General features: G+C 43.0%; 1 protein-coding gene across 2 annotated transcripts in view; it reads left to right on the top strand.

Annotated features, from left to right (window-relative positions):
* The window catches only part of SPPL3 (signal peptide peptidase like 3), a 105,091-nt gene that overhangs the window by 29,624 nt on the left and 49,613 nt on the right, over positions 1-25,854 (top strand). The window lies entirely within an intron of this gene.

Raw genomic sequence — 25,854 nt, 5'->3', positions numbered from 1 at the left:
CGCTGCCAGCAGAGCGGGAGGAAGACGCCGGGCACAGAGCGGAGAGGTGAGGGGAACAGCGTCCCTGCCTAGCAGGAGGCAGGGACGCCGACGCTACAGTACCCCCCCATTTAGGCCCCCCCTTTTTTAGGCCAGAGAGAAATTTATCAAGGATGAGAGGGGCATGGATGTTCTCCGGGGCTCCCACGTTCTCTCCTCAGGACCAAACCCCTTCCAATCTACCAGAAAAAAGGTTTTTCCTCTTACCCTTTTGGTGGCCAGAATGTTCTCTACCTTAAACTCGTTCTCAGCCGAAACCGGAGCAGGAGGCGTACCTGTAGACTTGGAAAAAGAGTTAAGTACCACGGGTTTGAGGAGGGATACATGGAAGGAGTTAGGGATCCGTAAGTTGGCCGGGAGTTTTAATTTATAGGCCACCGGGTTGATCTGTTTGATAACTTCCAGTGGGCCGATGAACCGAGGCCCTAACTTGTAGGTGAGAATCTTGAGCCGGACATATTTGGACGAGAGCCAGACTTTATCTCCAGGACGGAATTGTGGGGGATCCAGGCGTTTCTTGTCAGCGTGTTTTTTTATCCGTTCGGACGACTGAAGGAGTGCGGATCGGGTACTCTCCCAAATGGAGGAGAATTCGCGAACGAGAGATTCCGCAGCCGGATTGTCCACCGACGTGGAGACGGGAAATGGGATCCGAGGATGCTGACCGAAGACTACAAAAAACGGGGATTTGGAGGAAGATTCGCTCTCGTGATTATTGTAAGAGAACTCGGCCCATGGTAGGAGATCCACCCAGTCCGAATGGTGGGCATTAACGAAGTGCCGGAGGTAACTGGTCAGGTTCTGATTGATCCGCTCCACTTGACCATTGGACTGTGGATGGTAAGCGGAGGAGAAGTCCAGAGTGACGTCAAGCAACTTACATGTGGCTCTCCAGAAGCGTGAGGTGAACTGAACCCCACGATCTGACATGATGTGGAGGGGCAGGCCATGGAGACGGAAGATGTGGCGGATAAAGTCTTTAGCCAGTTCGGGTGCAGACGGGAGACCCGGCAGGGGAATGAAGTGCGCCATCTTGGAGAAGCGATCAGCGACCACCCAAATGACCGTACAACCGGCAGAGACAGGAAGATCCGTTATAAAGTCCATAGCAATATGCTGCCACGGGGCAGCAGGTACTGGAAGAGGAAGAAGGCGACCGGCTGGCAGGTGTCTCGGAACTTTGTTGCGGGCGCAGGACACACAGGCAGAAACAAAGTCTATTGCATCCTTGTGCAGGGTAGGCCACCAGTAATGCCGGGTAATGAGCTGGAGGGTCTTTTTCTGACCGGCGTGGCCAGCTAGCTTAGACGAATAACCCCAGTGTAGGACCTTCTTCCGATCAGGTACAGTTACAAACGTCTTACCGGGAGGGAGACGATTTAGATTCACGGGAGCCACTTGCATTACTCTGGCGGGATCAATGATGTGCTTAGGTTCCTCCTCTAGATCAGACACCAGGAAGGATCGGGACAAGGCGTCAGCTTTGATGTTTTTGTCTGCCGGGCGAAAATGAAAAACAAAATCAAAGCGGGCAAAAAACAAGGACCACCGGGCTTGGCGCGGGTTAAGTCTCTGGGCGCTCTGAAGGTAAGCCAAGTTCTTGTGGTCCGTGTAAATTATTACCGGGTGAAGAGCCGCCTCGAGCAGGTAACGCCACTCCTCCAGTGCCAGCTTAATGGCTAACAATTCACGGTCTCCAATAGAATAGCTGCGCTCAGAAGAGGAGAAGAGTTTGGAGAAAAAACCGCAGGTTACCATTCTTCCGGAAGATGACTTTTGGGTAAGTACCGCCCCGGCTCCGGAGGAGGAAGCGTCAACTTCTAGGAAGAATTGTTTGTTGCCGTCCGGACGATGCAGCACCGGGGCGGAGGAGAAGGCCTGTTTTAAGGAAAGAAAGGCCTCCTCAGCTTCGGGCGGCCATCTTCTGGGATTAGTACCGTTACGGGTGAGCGCAGAGATAGGGGCAGTCCGGGAAGAGAAGTGCGGTATGAAGAGGCGGTAATAGTTGACGAAGCCCAGGAACCGCTGAATAGCCTTCAACCCCTCTGGTCGGGGCCACTTCTGGATGGCAGACAGTTTCTCAGGATCCATTTGTAGGCCGGTCTGAGAGATTATGTAGCCCAGAAATGGAAGAGAGGTCTGCTCAAAGATGCACTTCTCATATTTAGCGTAGAGGTGCTTCTGCCTGAGCCTGAGCAGGACCTGACGAACATCCCTCCGGAGAGAAGACCAAGATGATGTCCAGGTACACCACCACGCAGGAGTAGAGAAAGTCACGGAAGATGTCATTGACCAACTCTTGAAAGACGGCAGGAGCGTTACAGAGACCGAAGGGCATTACAAGGTACTCATAGTGGCCGTCCCGGGTGTTGAATGCCGTCTTCCACTCATCCCCCTGACGGATACGGACCAGGTTATACGCCCCACGGAGATCCAGTTTGGTGAAGATTCTAGCCCCCCTCAGGCGGTCAAATAATTTAGGAATGAGCGGGAGGGGGTATTTATTCTTCACTGTAATCTGGTTAAGGCCTCTATAATCTATACATGGACGAAGTGAGCCGTCCTTCTTTTTGACGAAGAAGAAGCCTGCTCCCGCCGGGGAGGTAGATTTCCGGATAAATTCCCGGGCCAGATTCTCCTCAATATATTCTGACATGGACCGGGTCTCCGCTGCGGACAAAGGGTAGATACGCCCACGGGGAGGAGTAGAGCCGGGTATCAGGTCGATTGGACAATCGTATGGTCTATGAGGGGGTAATGTCTCTGCTTCTTTTTTATTGAAGACATCCGCATAAGACCAATAGGGAACCGGTAGACCGGGTAGACTGACTGGGGTAGGAGAAGGACGAGCAGGATGAACGGGAACTAGACAAGTCCTATGGCAGTCCTGTCCCCAGCGAAGGACTTCTCCGGTCTGCCAGTCAAGCACGGGTGCATGTTTCTGGAGCCAAGGTAGGCCTAGCAAGAGTGCGTGAGAGAGTCCAGGCAGAACATGAAAGGAGATGCTCTCAGAATGCAGCATTCCCACCTGCAGAGTTATGGATTCGGTGATGAGTTGGATGGGATGTGGTAAGAGGCCCCCATCCACGGCGGCGACAGATAAAGGTACGGCCAGAGGTTTGGTGGGAATGCGGTATTTCTCTACCAGAGACTGAGAAATGAGATTTCCAGCAGCTCCTGAGTCAAGTTGAGCCAGTTCGAAATAGCGGTTCTCTCAGCAGGTGATAGAGACTGACAGCATCAGAGATGGAGAGGGTTTACTTTTGTCTAGGGCGACCTCTCTGAGTGATCCTAGACACAGGCGTTTCCCGACCTCTCTGGGCAGGAACGGATCCGGTGCTCCTTACTGCTACAGTAGAAGCAGCTCCCCTCGGCACGGCGTAAGTCTTGACGGGTTTTGACCATCTTGGTCTGGTCGACCTGCATAGGCTCAGGTGAGTGTGCCTGGGGAGTAACGGAGGGAGTGACGGGTTTCTGGAAGGTGGGGGCTAGACATGGAAACCTCCTCTCACGGGTGACCTCTTTGGCGCGCTCCTGGAATCAGATGTCAATTCGGGTGGCAAGTGTTAAGTCGTCGAGAGTGGTAGGAATGTCCCGACCGGCGAGTTAATCTTTAATACGGCCGGACAGACCCTCCCAGAAGACAGACACCAGAGCGTCGTTATCCCAGGCCAGCTCCGAAGCAAGGGTACGGAACCGTATGGCATATTGGCCCACGGTGAGATCTCCTTGACGGAGGTGTAGCAGAGACGATACGGATGAGGTCTTCCGTCCGGGTACGTCGAAGACTTTCCGGAAAGCCGTGAGAAAGGCTGGCAGGTCGGACACCAGGGGATCTCCTCTCTCCCACAGAGTATTTAGCCAAGCCATAGCCTCCCCCGTGAGGTGGGACATGATAAAGGCTACTTTGGACCGGTCGGAGATAAACTGGTGGGACAAGAGTTCAAAGTGCAGGGTGCACTGGTTTATGAAGCCCCGAGCTTGAGCGGAGTCACCTCCGAAACGAGGAGGTGCAGAAAACCGGGGTCCGGGACAGGATACCATGGTATTGGTGGGCAGCGGCGCTGCCGGGTTGCGAGTCATGACACTAGCGGTGGTTGCAGGTGGAGCAGACAGAGTGTCCAGGCGAGAGTTGACACTCCGCAGGTGACTCAGGATGGACTCCTGTTGGGACCTGTGACGGGACAGTTCATGACATAGGTCCGAGAGCGAGGGAGCTTGGGTGCCACCGGATTCCATGGCCCGAGCAAACTGTAACTGGTCTGGGAGGCGGAACCTCTGAGCAACTATACAAGGGGGCGGTCCTTGTAAGGAAGCGGGTGGCTCCCAGGGAAGACGGGCAGGTAATCACTTCAAGTGACAGGGACAGTCTCTGGGTAGAAGGGCAGGTAGTCACGGCAAGTGACAGGGACAGTCTCTGGGTAGAAGGGCAGGTAGTCACGGCAAGTGACAGGGACAGTCTCTGGGTAGAAGGGCAGGTAGTCACGGCAAGTGACAGGGACAGTCTCTGGGTAGAAGGACGGGTACTCACGGCACGTGACAGGGACAGTCTCTGGACAGGCAGGTGGTCACGGCAAGTGACGGTGGAGCCTCCAGGTAGACTAGCAGGCAGGTAGCAGACGAGCGCTCCCAGGTGAGCGGGCAGGCTGGTCCATAGACAGACTGACAGGTGTCGGAAGGCAGACCGTCGGACCACAGGCTTGCAAGCAGGTAAACGGATATCTGTCAGGTATCAAGCAGGAATCTGGCAGGTGACTGGCAGGTAACAGGCAGGAATCTGGCAGGTGACTGGCAGGTAACTGGAAACGGGATCTGAGGGCTGAAGCAGAGTGAAGGCTTTGCAACAACATTGCTCGGGACCTCCATTTTGGAGGAGGTGCCTTATATATGGTGAAGTCCTCCGGCCATTGGCCGGGGACTCCTTAGGACGGCGCGCGCGGCCCCTTTAAGAGAGGGGGAGCGCGCCCTAAGCACCGTGGCCGGGAAGCAGCGCGCGCTGCCAGCAGAGCGGGAGGAAGACGCCGGGCACAGAGCGGAGAGGTGAGGGGAACAGCATCCCTGCCTAGCAGGAGGCAGGGACGCCGACGCTACACAGTCAGGCGGCTAGATATACCCTGTATTTGGGGCTAATGTACCAACCCCAGTTACATGGAGATATTTGCAATAAAAAGATGTATTTATATATTGTAATACCTTCTAAAGGTCTTTTAAGATTTCATGAGGGGCACCGTGTGTGGAGAAAAAGGGGAGAAAAGAGCAAAAACAGGAAAAAAAAGCATACATATAAAAAAAAATCCTGTCTATCTGAATCCCTGTTTCTGGACTCAACACTGTTGAAAAAATGTGTCCAATATATAAAAATTGTTTCATTGGTAAGGAGAATGCAATTTAATGTTTTTAGCGCTCCTTTGTGGCCTGTGGAAGACCAACTTTTTTCCTTTTGGTATTTACATTTTCCCCCAATATCTGCACAAACAACAAAGATTCTGTGAATGGCTTAAAAGTTAAGCCCCCTGTATCGCAAAGCAATGAACCGAAAATTATTTGAATATCCAAACAAGAACATTTTTTAGAGCAGTCAAAAACACATGTACGATAAAATACGAAAATTGCCTTGTTAAGATTGGAGTAAAATGGTCCTGTCCTGAACTGGTTAAAGTAACATTTGGTTGCAGTACTTTTGGCCTGAAAATATAGAATTAAAAAGAATGACAATGAAGATGTCATGAAAAATGCATTAAATGTGAATCAAGCCTCTAAAACCCGTTTTATTGGCAGCGCAATTTGTATGTGCTAAGGTCACTGGTATTGGCATTTACATTAGACATTGCTTCCTAGTGCTTGGCTCTCACGTGATGCTTTCGCTTGGGAACCTTTATGTCTATCACATCTGCAATTGTAGTTCTTCAAACCATCTATAGTTTGAAAAATTGGTGCTGGCTAAATCTTATTTACACCCAGTGGAATGGATGGCTGTGTAACACATGATTGGGCCAAGTCATCAGTAAAAACTGCTCTTTTTAGCAGTTTAATGTGCCAGGGTATCTAATGTGTGTGTTTTCATGAAACACAAATTATAAAAATAAAGAACAAACCTTTGCAATTTGATGATGATGAACAATGCTTTATCCAGCATGATTGAGTCCCATGTCAGAAGGCAAAAGATTACGAAGTGGCTCAGTGAACAAAACATTGACATTTTGAGTCTATGGCCAGGAAATTCCCCAGATCTCAATCCCATTCCCTGTGGTTGACCCTCAATCAGCAGGTACACAAACAAGAACACAGAAATGGAGATAAACTCCAACACTGATTATGTAAGATAGCTTGTCATCAGTCAGGATGTGGCCCAGAAGCTGATATCCATCCAGCTGCCAGGGCGAATTACAGAAGGCTTGGGAAAAAAAAGTGTCATCACTGTAAATAAAGCACAATATATAAAGTCCAGGCTCAACCAATGGAGTGAAGGTGCCAGGAACTCAACAAGACTGAATAATATCTACTAAGGTTCTGGCACTCGAATAATGATGGAGAGTCTTGGTCCTGGGGATGGCTGTATACCAGGGGACCAGTGGATAGTAGTCAGGGTAAAGGTAAGCGTACCTGGATAAGGTCTACTGGTCTTCTGGGTCCGCTACCATATTAGGTATACACCACTTTACTGTGTACCCCCATTTGAAGGGAAACCTTTTTTTGCCCGCAGCTCCTTTGAAGCCCCTGATGAAAACCCCGGTGGGGTTGAAACGTTGGGCACCTGTTTGAGCTACCTCTAACTTGGAGAATCTAAAAAAGCATCCACCTGTTTGAAACACATCAATTGACTCTCCATCATTATTCGAGTGCCAGAACCTTAGTAGATATTATCACTGTAAATAAATTGACAAGATTTGTCAATAAAAGTGTAAAAACGTATAAAATGCTTATAATTTTGCTTCAATTTTTGCGGGACAAATTGTACTTTTGAATGACACCATTCATTTTATCATGTGAGTCACTGAAAAGCAGGCAAAAAAAATCCAAGTGCGTCGAAATTGCAAAAAAGACTGCAATTCCACATTTTTTTGGGGGGAGGGGGAGTTCTTTATCTACAATGTTCACTGAACTGGGGCTACACCAAAAACGTGAGTGACCACAAGAGACATAAAAATATAAAGTATACATTTTATTGGTACATTAAAATAGTGAGCAGTAAACAGAAAAAATAAGAAAGTTCACGACAAACTTATTCATAAGAACATGTGGGAAAGGATAATCAAATTGCTAAATTCTCATTACGCTAGTCATATTCAAAATGAGATATAAAATATATCTATCAAATAGACCAATAAATGTACATGTACTTAATAGGTAAATAGATAAACTGCATATATTCATAAAACACCATACCATAAAAGAGAAAAATAGCATATGATTCAGGACCCGAGGACTTCGACGTACGTTTTGCCCTTGACTTTCTCAAGGAGTGAGAGGCGTATGTGAAAAGCAGACCTATCATCTGCTCATCCAATCAGAATATGTGCCATAATGCGTAATAAAGTGCATGTGTGCAAAGAACATTTGGATTGGTCGAATACAGGAAGCAGTAAATGTGTTCCAAGCTGGAACACACACATGTGACAGGAAGAAAACAGTTTTTATTGAGCAGTAAAGGGAAGGAGGATAAACTAGTATTGAATGAAAAATGGCGATTCGTTCCAGCGTGGAAAGCAAACCAGAATAAAATAGCCGGAAACCGGAAGTGATGTGAGCGCCTGTATGATGCGTGAATTCCACGGTGGGACCCACGCTGCAAGGAGGTGGAGCTGTGTAAACTGACCTGGTAGTATGATTCTCCAGGTCAAAACAATTATGCGTATACCAAAGATGTATAGTTTTTTTTGTTTGTTTGTTTTGTTTTTTTTCTTTCACTTAATTGGCATAAAAAATTTGTTTAAAAAAAAGTCAACATTTTCTGAAACTTGTAACCTTTTCAATTTTTGGGATATAGGGCTATGTGAGGGCTTATCTTTTTGCACCTTGTGCTGATGTTTTTACTGATATAATTTTGGGGTAGATATGATGTTTTGATTGCCTTTTATTGCAATGTTGTGATGCCTAAAAAAAATTGTAATTCTGGCGTTTGGACTTGTCTCTTTACGCTATTTACCAATTGGATTAATTTTATGTTTTGGTAGAGCTGACTTTTTCAATGCAGTGATGCCAAATACATGTATTTTTTGTTTTTAATTACTTTTATTTAATGGTGCAAAAGGGGGGTGATTTGAACTTGTATATCTATAGATGATAAATAATTTTATTCTTTTTCAGATATTTAAATAATAATTCAGCCATCATCTGCCCGAAAAAAAGTGGGCTCGTTGTGCTATACGTCCTTTTTCTGGAAGGGGTGGTCTGAAACACAAATAATTTTCATTCTAAATCGCTATCTATTTAATGCCATTAGCTAATCTATTGTTTAATTCATTTTAATTAAAAAATCCATATGCTTCCCTAACTAGTATCTGACTGCTTTTTTTTTTTTTTTTTTATACTACCTTTTTAGTAAAAGCTTTATTTGAGAATCCCTGTGCATGCTGGGATACTTAAATGTAGTGTTATCAGGGGGCAGTCTCTGCCCTCTCTCTGAAGTAAAGCGTCCTCAGTGACCTCCGTTTTAGGGCCTGGGCTAGTCCCTGCTCTACTGATCATGTGTCAGTTTCGATGGATGCTCAGATTCTTGTCACTCTGTGATGTCCATAATAACAGTGATGGAAATTACGTCATTCTACCAGTCGTGATGTTGTTCCATTCGGTGACTTGAGCTTTTAGCCAGTTTGTGGCCTCAGCTGGCCCGTTATTTAATGTATGGGATATCATCACCCCTAGTCCCATAGACTAAATGGTGAGGATTTTTTAACTTTCTGTACCCACAGAGACCTCTTGAGATACGAGGGATTGGAGTGGTAAATAAATAGCACTAATTTCTTTATTTTATAAGGCTCCATTCCCATTGGTGCTTGTGTAAGTATATTATAAAGTTGTGTGGTTCTAGTACTGGACCAACTATTAAATCACATAGCTATCAGGTCTAAAAATGTTAATGGCTATGGACGTTTGCATGGCTGATCACTGGAAACTGTTGGATGGGCCCATGAATAGCTTATAATAGTTTTCGTTATAATTGTATTTCCATAATGTTAGACAATGAGCTATTATCTAATACATCATCAGTGGGATAAATATCAGTTAAGTGTCTCCACCCAAGGTGAAAAATGATTTGGATGTAGTTACATGAGGGAAGATGTAAAATACAAATGCAAATAATTGACTACTTTCCATTCTCTGTCATATAAAAAGAGACTTCTCGGTTTTGCTTAAAAATGTCACATTAGCTGGGAATGCATAATAAATGGACTTGGTGCCCACCTTTTCACTCTCACCTAAGAAGGCTGCAGCACTTTTTAGGCTGTGTAATGCCTCTTGATAGTCTGAGACGCTATCCCCTGTTCTAGGATTCGCCACTACTTCTCATCTTGGGCGTTTTAGTAAAGGAGTATATCAGTTATTTGAATGTTATTTAATCTCATATGTCAGACAGTTTTTTTATCACACTTCTAGCATAGTCACACGAGGGCTTATTTGAGCATTCTCTCAACCTGCTCTTGCTGGATTGTAGAAGTTTTAAAGGGAATCTGTCAGCAGATTTTTGCTGCCTAATGTGACAAAATGTAGGGACAGAGACCCTGATTCCAGTTGTCTTTTACTGGGCTGCTTAGTGTACTTTTATAAAATTACTTTTATCAGGAAATTATCACTATAGGACTACTAAACCTGCTGCCATGCAGTCTTCCATATTCTTGAGCTCTGTAGAACCCCACCTCCACCACTGATCATAGTGTGACCCAATTCCCTTGGATGGGAGAATAGAATAGGAACACACTGTGAGTAGAAGATGGAGAACAATTTTTTTTCCATCTTATCTATTGTGTGAGTCCGAGGAAATCGAACAGCACTCGGATGTCATTAGAGTGCAGTCCGATGTTTTTCATTCACCTATAGACTTGAATGGTTGAGTGACATGCAAACGATTTCAGAGTGAAATTGCAGCATGCTGCTTTTTTTTTTTTTCACTAACTGATTCTGTCAATGAAAAAAATCAGTCATCAGCACTGCCACACCTCATTGAATAACATTGGTCTGAGTGCCCTCCAACAAAAAATTGGATAGCACTCGTCTGATGTATAAGCAGTGTGAGCGAGCCCGAATGTGTCTGATTTATCAGACTGGCACAAAAAAATGTGGTTGAAGGACACTTTCAGAAAAAAAAAACACTACGTGGCATAGTAGTCTATGGCTTCATCGCATCAGGGGGATGTCGGAGTCCCCATAAGATCTGGAACTACCACAAGCAACTGCATACATGATATGTGAACAGGGTCTTAGTCTGCTTGTGTACAGTACATAGAGATGCTCTTTGTTTTCGCAATGATAATCCGCTGCAGAAATTTCCGCAGCATGTGCACAGCTCATGCAGATTATCATTGGGGAACATTGCAGGCCTTCTACCAAGCGTTTTTTAAGCGTTTCTGCAGCGGAATTGCCTCGTGGGCACACAGCCTAAATGTCCTCCATGCTTTTCCTGCTTGTCTGTGTACTAGAAATTGAATGGAGAACAGGATTCCCTCTGTGTTCTGTGCTGTGTATGGGAGAGGTCACATCACCTAGTCTAGAGCTGGAACATGCAAAAGGGAAGACTGGTGACCATGCTTGATACCAGTCTTAGAATGGCCAGAAATGGTGGTGTTCCTCAAGTACACACATACGATTGTTTAATCTTAAAATTTGCTTGAACATACAGGTTTTATGTAAAAATATAGGCAATATTTAATGGACCACTATACAATCATTTATCAACCCAGAATATGTCATAGTAGCACCCCAAAAAAAGAAAAGATACAATAGTGTAAAGCAATATACTGTATTTGCATTGTGGCTAAACAAATAAACACAGGTACAAAAAGACTGTTTAAAAACACATAGAGGGGTATGCTATCCAAAGAGGTGCAAAAAGGCAAAATGGTGTCATATTTGCCATATAGATAATAATAATTGAAAAATATTGGTAATACACTAGTATTTTAAGAATAAATTATATCAAGGCAAGTGCATATTATCTAACTAACAAGGAATTGAAAATAATTGATTATAAATTGTATGCAAAAAGTGGAGGAAAAATCACCATAAAGAATTAACCACAATTGTTATGATCATAGAATCATAGAATGGTAGAGTTGGAAGGGACCTCCTGGGTCATCTGGTCCAACCCCCTGTTCAAAGCAGGATTCACTAAATCATCTCAGACAGATGTCTGTCCAGCCTCTGTTTGAAGACGTCCATTGAAGGGGAACTCACCACCTCTCGTGGCAGCCTGTTCCACTCATTAATCACCCTGTCAAAAAGTTTTTTCTAATATCTAATCTGTGTCTCCTCCCATTTAGTTTCATCCCATTGCTTCTAGTCTTTCCTTGTGCAAATGAGAATAAAGATGATCCTTATACAATGTGACAGCCCTTGACATATTTGTAGACAGCTATTAAGTCTCCTCTCAGTCTTCTTTTTTGCAAGCTAAACATTCCCAAATCCTGCAACCGTTCCTCATAGGACATGGTTTGCAGACCAGTCACCATTCTGGTCGCTCTTCTCTGAACTTGCTCCAGTTTGTCTCTGTCTTTTTTAAAATGTGGTGCCCAAAACTGTACACAGTATTCCAGATGAGGTCTGACCAAAGAGGAGTAAAGACCGATAATGACTTCACGTGATCTAGACTGTATGCTTCTGTTAATACATCCCAGAATTGTATTTGCCTTTTTTGCTGCTGCATCACACTGTTGACTCATGTTCAGTCTATGATCTATTAGTATACCTAAGTATTTTTCACATGTACTGTTGCTTAGCTCTATTCCTCCCATTCTGTATATGCTTTTTTCATTTTTATTGCCCAGATATAGTACTTTGCATTTTTCCCTGTTAAAAACCATTCTGTTGGTTGCTGCCCACTGCTCCAGTTTATTTAGGTCTTTTTGAATCCTCTCTCTCTCTTCTCTAGTATTAGCTATCCCTCCTAGCTTTGTGTCATCAGCAAATTTAATCAGTTTACCCTCAATTCCTTCATCTAAATCATTGATAAAGATGTTGAACAATACAGGCCCCAGGACGGAGCCCTGTGGTACCCCACTTGAGACATTCATCCAGCTGGATGTGAAGCCATTTACAACCACCCTTTGAGTCCGATCACTAAGCCAGTTATGAATCCACCTAACAGTTGCCTGGTCCATTGCATACTTGGTCATTTTTTCAACAAGGATGGTGTGAGATACTTTGTCAAATGCTTTGCTGAAGTCAAGATATACTATATCTACAGCATTTCCCTGATCCACCCAGTCAGTGATTCTGTCATAGAAGGAAATTAAGTTAGTCTGACATGACTTGTTAGTTACAAACCCATGCTGACTCTGGTTAATCACTTCATTCTTATCCATGTACTTACATACATGTTGTTTAATAATTTGTTCAAAGATCTTTCCTGGTATAGAAGTCAGACTCACCGGCCTATAGTTCCCTGGGTCCACCTTCTTCCCCTTTTTGAAGATAGGAACAACATTTGCTCTTCTCCAGTCTTCTGGGACTTCTCCTGTTCTCCAAGAATTTTCAAAGATTATGGAGAGTGGTTCTAAAATTTCTTCTACGATCTCCTTCAGTACTCTGGGGTGTAATTCATCTGGACCTGGAGACTTGAACTCATTTATGATGTTCAAATGTCTGATTTGAGAACTGATCTCAAATGTCAAGTGCTGCTGCACTCAGGGAATTTATAATGAACTCATGGGTGGCACAATGCAGTGTAAGGTAAGTAAATGCATGCACATGCAAAAGGAAATGATATATATACTAACAGCATGGTGTGGCCTACTGCCTCTCATAAGCACTTCAACATATGTTTCTCCACACCAGGGATGTCAAACTGAAACACACCGAGGGCCAAAATGAGAGACTTAGACAAAGTCGCGGGCCAACCAGTATTCCGTATAATGGGCCCTACACAGTCCTACAAACAGTATTATGGGCCCCACATAGTCCTCCTTATAGTATTATGGGCCTCACATTGCCTTCTATACAGTTTAATGGGCCCCACAAAGTCTTCCATACAAAATAATGGCCCCACATAAGGATAGTGGTTCTGGTGTCGTGGGCCAAATATAATCACCCTGCGAGCCAGAGTTTGACATGTATGCTCTACACTGCTTCATAATTATTTTCAATTCCTTGCTAGTCAAATATTGTGTACTTACTTTGGTATAATTTATTAAACTGGTGTATTACCAATAGTTTTCAATTAATTTATCTCTATCTCTTTGGTCCGCATACCGCTACTGTGTTTTTAACATTTTTTTACTTGTGTTCTGTATTTGTGTAGCCACACTTCTAATAAAGTCTATTGCTTTACACTATTGTATCACTTCTTCTTTATGTCTTTAGAAGTGGAGGCTAATAAATTTGCTGATCATAAGGCAGAAGAGGTGCCTGTGGTTTATTTTCAGTCCCTCACATAAAACTAAAATTACATACATCTGCAATCTCTAAGCTAAGCTATACATGTCCTTGGCCGAAAAAACACATGCTTATATTTTACATGCATTTTTTACTCGTTTTTTAAGCATTTTTACCATGCGTTTTTCCAATGCATTGTATAGGCAAATCCGCTTTCGGAAATGCACAAGAAATGGTCATGCTGCATTTTTTCCGCACCTAAAATCCGCGCAGAAAAAATCCTGACCATGTGCACAGAACTGGCAGAAGGTCATAGGAAGTCATGGGATAAGTTATGCAATGCGTTTCTGCGCTGCAAATCCGCACCAAAAACGCATCGCTGGCACACAGCCATATCCTTCATAATTCCTTGTATAAATGACCGTTGCCAATTTAACGGGACTTTGTGCCTCTTCTAATATTGTAGTGATTATTTGATCAGATAACTGTACAGATGTGTTGGTAGCTACATACGAAGACTCAGGGCCTGCTATGTAATTGCCATAGAATTGGCTATAGTCGAAGCATTTTTTTATTACTTTTTCTACAGCCTTTCTGTACTGGAGGTGATAATTGACTTTTGAAATGGTTTTGCTGTATAATGTCAAATTAAAATGCTTTTGTTATGAAAACTGCTACCAAGTAAAGTGAGATGTTGTCACCATAGTAATGAAACCTGGAGTAACATAACTACATCGTAGAGGGGTTGTCCTGTTTAAGATTGTAATTTTAGTGGTATTTAATGGTACTCATCTTGACTCCCTGTCTTTGATACAGGTTCAGGAGCTGCGCCCACACCATTCCCGGCAGATGATGGCGGTGAAATTCATCAATCATCTGCCTCTAACAGCCTCAAGTGGAGCTGAGCTCCCCATGCTGCTGTCAATCTGTAACAGTGCCATTTACTGTGCACAGACTGGTGGGCAAACTGTTCTAACCACCCATCAGCCACCACTGCACCACATTGATGGGTTGCCTTGCCTGGCATGACGGTACTCCTATGTAAGCCAGCCTGGCGTTCATAGGAGACCATGATTTTTACTATACACAGCAATATTATACTGTGTATAGCACAAGCGATCAGACGATCACAGGTTCAAATCTCCTAAACGGACTAAAAAACACTGTAAAAAGTTGAACAAAAATAAGTTTAAAATATGAAAAAAATTATAAACTGTCGAATTACTGCCCTTTTCCCCCATTTAAACATAAAGAAATAATATTATAAAAAAAATGCACATATGTGGTATCTCCATGTCTGCAAAAGTCTGGGCTATCAAAATATAAAATTAACCTGATTGGTAAATGCTGTAGTGAGAGAGAAAATCTAAACCCCAGAACTGTTGTGTTTTTTTTTTTTTTTCCCAGTAGCAACACTTCAAAAACTGCCATAAAAGGCAATCAAGGGATCATATTTATCCCAAAATGGTATAGATAAAGACGTCCGTTCAAGGTGCAAAAAACATTAACCGAAAATTTTAAACGTTACAGGTCTTGGAAAATGGTGACACAAGCAAAAATGTATTTATTTATTTATTTTTTTTAGCGACTTTCTGGAATTATTTTCACCACTAGACAAACATGCATATATATATATTTTTTTTCTCTCTCTCCATATTGACCTGGAGTATCATATCATATGATAAAAAGCAGGGTTGTGGAGTTGGAATCGATATAAAATGGACCAACTCCTAAGATATATAATAAATTGGTACAGTAGTACAATGCAGGATGTGCTGTAAATGTTATCATAAGAATTTGGGGAAGTTATGAAATGTCCTATTTCTGATCTAAGGATTTAGGGTTTTAGCTGAGATGAATCTGTGCTGCACTTTATGTACACGCTCAGTAGTGAGGCAGTGATGTGGAGTCGGAGTTGAAATCGGAGTTGGAAGTCAGGAAATCGAGGAGTCGGTGGTTTGGCTTACCGACTCCACTGCTCTGATAAAAAGGATGGTGTAATTCAAAAGTACACCTCGTCCTACAAAGAAAAATCTCTCTCATCATTTATTTACTTTGTTTTTGGTATAGATGCAGTAGACCCCTGTCCAAAGTAGAATGGTACAGTCCCATGTACTGTGTAGTACACTTAGAGGACCTTTCACCCGGTCCAAGTGCCTCGTTTTTGTTGTTTTATTTCTGCTACTCCCGTCTAGTGTATAATTTTTATTCATTTTTAACCCATCATACAATTCTGAAGATATGAGCCTTTTTATCTAGTGCTAATTTTTATGGTCTTTACCCAAGGGGGTGGTGCTCACAGCATTCTTTAGGGGTGTGTCGTTAAGCTTCTCTGCATAATTGACCAAAAAAATTAGCATTTAATAAGTCCCATATCAATGGAACCATATAGCAGATTTACAAAAGAAAAAAGACCTGAATATTCAGGGGTGCAGTTGGCATAAAATAAGAACAAAAACTGACCACTTTTGACGTGGTGGCAGTTCTTCTCTAACTGAATAGTACTATCTAGAACACCCCTGCCATTCAGTGAGCACTGTCCAGGAATCTAACAAGTAAATAGAAGTTTTTGAGGAGCAGGATTTATCCATGATTTCTTCAGGGCATCTCTCCATCATGTGTATTGTTAGAGAGTTTGGCTAGTTTTTCTTTATTTTAGCGGTCATATTAAGGCCATGATTCTGTGACACTTTCTAATAAGTATGACAGGTTCTCCTCCTGCACTTGTTAGTGACGCCTTCCTCACAGACTGCACAGCTCCCCTGTCCACACAATGGCTGCTGGAACAGATGATCAGACCTGTCCATCAGACTTGCATATAGAAAGTGACACAAAATCGTGTATGCTATACGTTAGTTAAAATAAAAGGCCAACCCCTCTATAGATAAATATGATTGGAAGATGCTGCTGAAGACAGCATGATAAATCCTGCTCCTCCTCAGCTACTGTTGTTAGATTCCTGGACAGTGCTAGCTGAATGGCAGGGGTCACATTACAGAGGCTATAGGTGGTACTATTCAGTTAAGTGCAGTACACAGGACTGGTCAGTTCATCGACTGTACCATTCTACTTTGGACAGTAGTTAACTGTTTTAGTTATACAAAAAAAAAAAGATAAGTGAGCGGAATTTTAAAAATATTAATAAGTTCCACACAATCATTATGTCTCCAGCACATCTATTGAAATAAAAATAAAAGGGTAAACAACTTTTAATCTTCTTCCTGACTTGTAACATACATTTACATCACATGTAGGGAGCTGGCTTAGGAGCTGAGCCTATTTCTTACATGGTAGGTGTTGGAGGCACCTGCTGCTATCAGCAGAGACCAGAGCTGGCTCTGATTGCTGATTTTTAACCGCTTAGATGCTGCTGTCAATTTTACTGTGGCAGTTAAGTGGTCCAATTCTGGGTGTGAGTCCCAATTGATACCCATCATGCCCCCCTCACCCTCCACTATGGTGCAAATTGCGGGTTCTGGTGAATTACCGTGAAAGTTTAAACTATTAGAGTATATATTGTGCAAATTATCGCATGTTCAAGGGCAGGAATGTCAAACTCAAATACCCAGAGGGCTAAAATTAAAAGCTTTGACAATCGCAGGCCAATATTGATATTTATTAAAAAAAAATGTCTACAGTTTTTTCTTATCAAATATAACTATGAACTTTTTCATATGGAAACAAACTTAAGGGGTTGTCCCACGAACAGCCCTAAACAAGCACAGTATGATGACCCTACTGTACCACCCCCCCCTCAGAACCCCTGGCAAAGTATGGTAACCCCAACACAGTAGGATTCCCCAACAATAATCCCCATACAGCCCTCCAGACATATAAAAGTTTCCCAAAATCATATTAAACTAGGGCACATCAACATGCATAAGTAAGAGTGTGCTCATGCAACTCCAAAAGTATGAAAAAAGCCAGAGGAACTAGGAGTTTCTTATGCAAAAATATGACAAAATCTTTATTAAATACACATGTATACATATTAGCAAAAAGACAATGTAGATAAAAACAATGTGCATAAGGGCCAGTGTCAGGAAAAAAAACCCCCTAGGGGAAAGTCAGTCAGAGATTGTATATAACTCTATGCAAGGTATGGGCCCGGAAAAGCAGAGTATTTTAGGCTAGTGGTAACAGGTTGACCCAGGTAATCTATATAGGGCAAGTAATAAGAGTATAAGCACACAGTGTGCCACTAAAATGCGAACTCCCAGGGCCACCATCAGCAAATGTATAAGTATCAGAATACTGGACTAAAAAGCCTATGACCGCTTACCCTAAATTGTAGTATCCCAAGGACCCTCAGACCTGTGGCTAGGGTGGATTAGCGTCTTCCCAACGCGCGTTTCGCATTGCCTGTGCGTTGCTTTCTCAAGGGAAGTAGTACAGCCCTCCAGACAGTATAATGGCCCCACATAGTGCTCCATACAAAACAATGGACATCAAATAAAGAAAAACTACTCCTCTCCTCATTCCCCCGCTGCTCCCGTCTCTGCAGCGCATTTTCTGATCCTCTGCACTGCTCGGCACAGCGGGCGCTTTGTAATGACGTTATCGCGCCTGCTGCACTGAGACTTCAGACACAGAGGGAGAATGATGTTGGAGGGAGCAGGCCAAATATACTTACATTGCGGGCCACAGGGCTGTGGCGTCGGTAAGCCAAGCCTCCGACTCCTCAATTTCCATGACACCGACTCCACGACTCCGACTCCCTCATACATGGCTCATTTTTAAGTGATAAATTTACTGTAGCACAGATTCATCTCAGCTAAAGGTCTAGACCAGTGTTTCCCAAACCCCATCCTCACGGCCCCCCAGAGGTCATGTTTTCAGGATCTCCTTAGTATTGCACATGTGAGAGAATTCCTGATGCCTTGATGACATTTAAATCACCTGTGTAATATTAAGGAGATCCTGAAAACATGACCTGTGGGGGGCCGTGAGGATGGGATTTGGGAAACACTGGTCTAGACCCTTAGATCAGGAATAGGACAGACATTTATAGGACGTTTCATAACTTTCCCAAATTCTTATGAAACAATATTCCCCACAAACTGCATTGAACTACTGTACCCAATTTATTATATATTTTAGGAGTTGGAGTCTGACATGTGTGCCCTAGGTGGACTGAAAAAAATATGGAGAACGTTTTTTTTTTTTAAAGATATCAATTGTTAAAGTTTAAATCACCCATTTTTGCTGACATTTAAATCATTGTTTTTAACACTTATCTGAACATTAGATTTAATGTCTAGGAAAAGAAATGAATTTTTATTATACAATTTAATTTGGGTAAAAATACTTATGCAGGGAAATATTGACTGGCAAGTTTCACAAGAGAAAAGACTCTAGAAATGTTAAGTTGTAAACAGAAAATGCTCCTTTATCTTCAGTAACTGCTCTGACCTCTCCTACTGGTAATTCCTGTTCCAATATTGCCAGTCATTGTTTCTAGCGGTTGGCAAATAATTATCATTTAGTAGTACTAATATACATTTGGAGCTTGCGGAGTGGAATACTACTATGCTACTGCATACTTGCAGACTTGGTTTTACAGATGTAAACCTTGAGCTTGACAATTTTAGTTAGCTTGAGCCACATTCAACTAGAATAAGTGGTTTAAACCACATTATTGTAAGAAGATGGGGAAAAGGTATGCCAAAAATATTGTACAGTTACACCAAATATGGAAATAATCTCCTATCCATTGCAGGGTCCAACCGCTTGAGCCCTCAAGAATGGGGCACTGCCAATCCCAATCTGAATGGAGTGGAGGTTGAGCTTTTGCACCTCGGCTCCATTCATATATATGGAACTGCCAAAGATAGCCAACAGAACAGCTCTGAGCTTTTCTCCTGACATTTTTGCCCGGTGTCATTGGAAAAGTGTGAGTAGCTTGAACGTTGGTAACAGTAAATATTGGCTAAAATGTGTTTAGCTGCTCACTGGAGTAAAGCACTGCTCAATTATACACCATTCTCTGTTCAGGAAGATTGTTTTATTTAACCTGTTAATTACGTAATTTACAATTTCATTTCTTCACCTCATTCCAGTCTTGTTTTTCTCCAGTAACCCCCCACGACAGCACCAAAAGGAGGATGTCACCCCTCCCTAATAGGGACAGGAAACACAAAAAGGTTAAATAGCCTCTCCCTCATCCTCCTTCCAGTATTTTTCCTGTTCCTATTGGGATGAAGAGGTCATCCAGGGTGCTCTGTGCCGGCGGCAGAGACCCAGCATACCTTTTAAGCCGGGCAGCTGGGACCGAGCGATGTTCTCCTCCTCCCCTTATGCTGCTCCCGTCTCCTCTGGACTCGGGACCCCCATCCCCACCGAGTCCGCGCCTGCGGGTAAAGTCCAGTGGGTGTCGGGCTGGAGGCCTCCGGCGTTCTCCATAGCGGGAGAGACGAAACGCGCGTCGGAGTGGATGCGGTCCGGGTTGTGGTATTACTCCATCGCTACTTGTAAGTTACTTCCATTCATGTGATATATGCCAACTATGATATGATGGATATACACTCTAGATGTGCATTGGATCATTGATTCTTTTTTGGACACCAGTTCTGATGACCCTCCTTTACAATTGACTATGAATTTATCTCATTGTCCTATCTCTCTTCCCCCTGTAAATATTGATAGGCACATATTATTATATTTATATATAGATATCTGGATTTACCATGTGTTCTCACATTGTATATACTTTATACAATTTTGGGGTTAGGATTGATAATATTTAATGCACTGGCACTTTTACTCATGTTCTCAATTTCATGTCTATATATTTATTATTTATAATTATTGCCCACTTTGTGCATCTTATCTATAGTTGGCTATTAATCAATTTACTATTTATTTTTTTACTTATTCTCATAACTTATATTTATATGCACTAATATATTATTTATTATTATTATTTTTTTTTTTCTAACATCCGTTTCTCACATGAATTGTACACCATCCGGATACGCGCCCCTGTTTTTAGATGGTTTTAAGCTATTTTAATTGATGTAGGTAATCTGTCATTCGTTGTTGTCACCTGTTATCAATAAATCTACTATTATTCACCATATTTGACACCTGGGACTCTATGGTCGGTTTTCCTTTTTCATTTATTGATTTTTCCGATTGTCCCTTTCGCCTATACTGGTCCTCCTACTTCGGCTGGTCTTTAACTTAATATTCTCTAGGCATATATAATTTTACTTATTACCGCCGGATGTTTATTTATTTTGGTTTTCCTTGTATTGTTCTATCACTATTCACACCTGTTTATGATAAGAAAACAAGCGGCACTTACAGAATAATAATAAATCTGAAACCCTTAAACCAATACATCATCTACCAAAGATTCAAAATGGAATCCATCAGATCAGCAGCTCCCTTGATAGGACAAGGATATGTGATGGCAACCATCGACTTACAAGACGCATACTATCACGTCCCTATTAGTGTTGAGCGAGTATGTTCTATTAACCCTTTCGCCGAGTATACTCGGGCCGTGCTCCGAGTATTTATAGCTGCTCGGTGATGAGGTTAAATCGCTCCCGTGTGCATGATTTGCAACTGTTTGACAGCTTTATTACATGTGAGGAATGTCTATTTCTTACACATTCCTCACATGTAATAAAGCTGTCAAACAGTTGCAAATCATGCACACGGGAACGATTTAACCTAATCACCGAGCAGCTATAAATACTCGGAGCTCGGCCCGTGCATACTCGGACAGAACATACTCGCTCAACCCTAGTCCCTATACATCCAACATACTGAAAATTTCTGGTTCAAGAGGATCAAACGTTACATTTTCAATTCAACGTATTGCCGTTCAGGATATCCTCTGCACCAAGAATATTTACCAAAATTATGTCAGAGGTAGTGGCTTCTATCAGAAAAGAGAAAATCTGCATCATTCCCTACCTCGACGACTTCTTACTAATAGGTCCCTCGGTGGAATCACTCCAGGAAGATCTGCAAAGAACAATCCAAATCCTGACCACCCTAGGGTGGTTAATCATCAAAAGTCAGACCTGGTCCCTGCCACAGAAAAAACGTTCCTGGGTGTTCTACTAGACTCCGCCAGACAAAACTCCTTCCTACCAAAGGACACACAGATACTTTTGAGATCCAAGATATCGAATCTGAAGACCCTGAACAGGGTGTCCCTAAGGTTTGCCATGTCAGCCCTTGGCTCCATGACAGCCTGCATTCAATCCGTAGCCTGGGCTCAGGCTCACACCATGATATTGCAAACCCATATTCTTGCACAGTGGGACGGATCCCCAGACTTCCTAAACAGGAAGATCATGATCCCTCATTATGTGAAGACATCCCTGTCATGGTGGCTCAACCCAAGAAACCTAAGAACAGGGGCTCCATGGTCTTAGTTCCCTCTGATAACAGTCACGGTAGACGCCAGCAAGATGGGATGGGGAGCCGTCGTCGCTCAAGCCCCCTTCCAAGGGGTCTGGACAGAAGAGACTACCAGGAGATCCTCCAACTTTCGCGAGTTAAAGGCAGTGGAGGAGGTACTCAAAATATTGGCTCCAATCATTACGGGCAAACACGTAAAAGTCTATTCAGACAACATGACTACCGTAGCTCACCTGTCCCATCAAGGGAGTACAAGGTACGAGAATCTAAAAAGTATCTCGGCAAGAATATTCTTCTGGGCAGAAGGACATCTTCGTTCCTTATCAGGTCTGCACATAAAAGGCTCAGACAACATCCAGGCCGATTTTCTGAGCAGAAGGAATATCCATCCGGGGGAATGGGAGCTGGACTTAGACATTTTCCACATGCTGACCAGACAATGGGGTCGTCCGGAGGTGGACCTCTTTGCAAGACGCCAGAACACCAAGGCAAAAAAATACTTCTCCCTAGATCCAAACGACGTATGCCTGGGGATAGATGCATTCGCTCACCCGTGGCATTTCCATCTGGCTTACGCTTTTCCCCCAATTCCATTGCTACCCAAGACCTTACAGAAAGTAAGGACCGAGGAGGTCAAGATAATCTTGATAGCCCCACTTTGGCCCAAAAGGAGCTGGTTCTGTGCACTAAACAGTCTAAGCATAGAAGGACCCCTCATTCTGCCAGCAATCAAAAACCTCGATCAGGGTCCAATACTCCATCCAGATCCAGAGAACCTCCATCTAGCGGCCTGGCTTCCAAGTTCACAAACCTGAAGGCCAAAGGACTCTCAGATCGAGTAATTCATACCCTACAAAAAAGTAGGAAACAAATCACAAGCTCCATATACAGCAACATATGGCAGACCTTCCTAACATGGTATAAACCAAATATACCAGATCTTTGGCATCCTGACATGACCCAGATCTTGGATTTTCTACAAGAGGGGCAGGAGAAGGGCCTTAGACCCAGCACCCTCAAGGTTTAGATCGCGGCGCTGAGAGCCTATTTCGACCAGAGCTTAACCGAACACCGATGGGTAAAAAGGTTCATGACCGCAGCTACACGTCTGCGTCCCAGAATAATCAACCACGTTCCCTCCTGGGATCTTAATATCGTCCTTAAAGGTCTGACACTACCACCGTTTGAACCTTTGGCCTCAATAGAGCTGGATAAATTAGCCTAGAAAACAACTTTTCTAGTAGCGATTACCACTGCCAGGAGAGTGGGAGAAATCCAGGCCTTCTCATTGAATGACCCATATCTGAGAATCCTGGATGATAGGATTATTCTACAACTGGACCCATCTTTCTTGCCAAAGGTAGTCTCAGACTTCCATAGGTCACAGGAGATAATTCTGCTTTCCTTCTGTCAGGACCCAAAAAATAAAAGGGAAGAAGAATTCCATACTTTGGACGTGAGGCGGGGTTCTTCACTACCTCCAAAAGACAGAGGCCTGGAGAAAGGATCAGAACCTCTTTATTCAGCCATCTGGTCAGAACAGAGGGAAGAAAGTCTCAAAGGTTACCATCGCTACTTGGATCAAGAAAGCAATTGTGGAATCATATTAGATCCAAAATCTCTCCCCACCAGAAAAACTGAAAGCACACTCTACTAGAGCCTTGTCCGTCTCCTGGGCAGAGAAGGCTAGCGCTTCCCTCGAGCAGATATGTAGAGCAGCTACATGGTCCTCGGTCCATACCTTCACCAAGCATTACAAACTTAATTTAATGTCCATTAAAGACTTTGGCCTTTGGGCGGAAAGTGCTTTAGGCCATTGTCCCTTCCTAAACATGAGTCTTTGGTACTCCTCCTTTGGTGCTGTCGTGGGGGGTTATTGGAGAAAATAGAATTAGACTTACCGGTAATTCGGTTTCTAATAACCCACCACGACAGCATGGGTAGTTCCCTCCCAGGCTTGGTTAGCCATAAAATCATCTAATTTGAATAAGAATAAATCTAATTTGAAGCATCCATACTTGTGTGGTCCTTTATAAAACACTGGAGGGAGGATGAGGGAGGGGCTATTTGACCTCTTTGTGTTTCCTGTCCTTATTAGGGTGGGGTGCTGTCGTGGAGTGTTATTAGAAACCGAATTACCAGTACGTCTAATTCTATTTTTTTTTGGTTTTGGTATGTTTTAATGTTTGCATAGAGAAACTGATACATAATTTCTTATTGGACTTTTTCCAAGTAGGTATGGGTTCTTGAGTGTATTTGCTTTTTCATGTACACACTTGAAGCTCATTAATTGGTCATAAATCATTCTGTCTGCATTCAAAAAGTCACATACCAAAGAGGGATTTAATTAAGTTATATGTGTAAAAATAATATTTTTAGGCTGTGATCACATGGTCAGTTGTCATCTGTAACGATTCCAGCATTAATAAAAACAAATAAACCCTGATCAGTTTACAAATGGATACTTTGGTTTGATTTTGCATGTGTTTTTGTTCTCTTTATACCTGTTCCATTTTTACCAGCGGTATCTCTGAACATCCCTAATGTTCTGGGCATTAACAGTGCTAAAAAAATGGTCCTGTTAATTTGATCAGTTGAACTAAATCATCCGCTCTCATAGACTGTACTTTTAAAAGAAAAGCATCTGTTTACCTGTGTTTTTTTGGGCTGGAGGAAAAAAAAAGTGAGCAGACTATAGTACTGCGCAAACAAAAGGTAGGCAGGTGTGAAAAAAATGCTGCAAAGTTAGAATACATTCCAAAACAGAAGTGTGAATAGTTTAGTTTATTTTATCAATTATCCAAATGTAAAGTGAAGGAACAAAAGAGAAGTCTTAATAGATCTTGGAATCCAAATAAGTTATGCTATTGGATGTGTTAAAAAATATGTTCCTGTGCTGATATAATCTTATAAATGTGCCCATGCTGTGTACTGTGTAATGGCTGTGTCTGACCTTACAGGGACATGGTCTGATCATACCACAGCTCCTGGGCAGGGGAGGAAGCAAAAGAGTATACAGACAGGACAGCACGGGATCACAGCTGCAGCTGCTTTTTGTGGAAAAACATTCCCTTGCCTGTTTTTGAACACACTACCTCGGCTTGTGTGACTTTGGCTGCAGCACTCTTGTGGCATAACAAACAGCGGCTGCTAATGGGCTGCAGTTCACATACTCTCATGGGAAGATCCTTGGATAAGTAGTGAAAAACCCTTTTTAAAACTGGATGAGAAACAGCCAAACTCAGCTACAACGGTAAGGTTGTGGAAGACTGTTTCATGTCACAGGTCATATACACCATGGCAAGACTGAGCGCAGCAACAAGACACAAGCTTAGTTATACTGCATCAGCAAGGTTCTCTCCCAGACAAAGATTTCAAAGCTGACTGGTGTTTCAAGGTGTACTGTTGAAGCTCTTTTGAAAAAGCACCAAGAAATGGGCAACATAAAAAGAAGTGCTAGAAGTGATGATCTGGGCCCCTACAAAGTCGTGATCTCAATGACCGAGTCTGGGATTTTATGAAGTGACAGAAATATTTGCACAAGCCTTTATCCACAGATCTTTGGTCAGTTCTCCAAGATGTTTGGAATAACCTTCCTGCTGAGTTTCTTAAAAGCCTGTGTATAAGTGTACTTAGAAGCAGGGCTGGGGAGTCGGTAAGCCAAACCTACGACTCCGACTCCTCAATTTCCGTGACACCGACTCCGACTCCCTCATACATGGCTCATGTTTAAGTGATAAATTTACTGTAGCACAGATTCATCTCCGCTCAAAATCTAGACCCTTAGATCAGGAATAGGACGGACAGACAGACATAGGACATTTCATAACTTTCCCAAATTCTTAAGAAAAAATATTCCCCACAAACTGCATTGAACTACTGTATCCAATTTATTATATATTTAAGGAG

The sequence above is a fragment of the Phyllobates terribilis genome, unplaced genomic scaffold (assembly GCF_046119375.1).
Source record: "Phyllobates terribilis strain yellow unplaced genomic scaffold, ASM4611937v1 Scaffold_1__5_contigs__length_1240528914, whole genome shotgun sequence".
Taxonomy (NCBI): Eukaryota; Metazoa; Chordata; class Amphibia; order Anura; family Dendrobatidae; genus Phyllobates; species Phyllobates terribilis.
The sequence above is the reverse complement of the archived record's forward strand: the minus strand, read 5'-3'. Positions and strand labels throughout refer to the sequence as shown.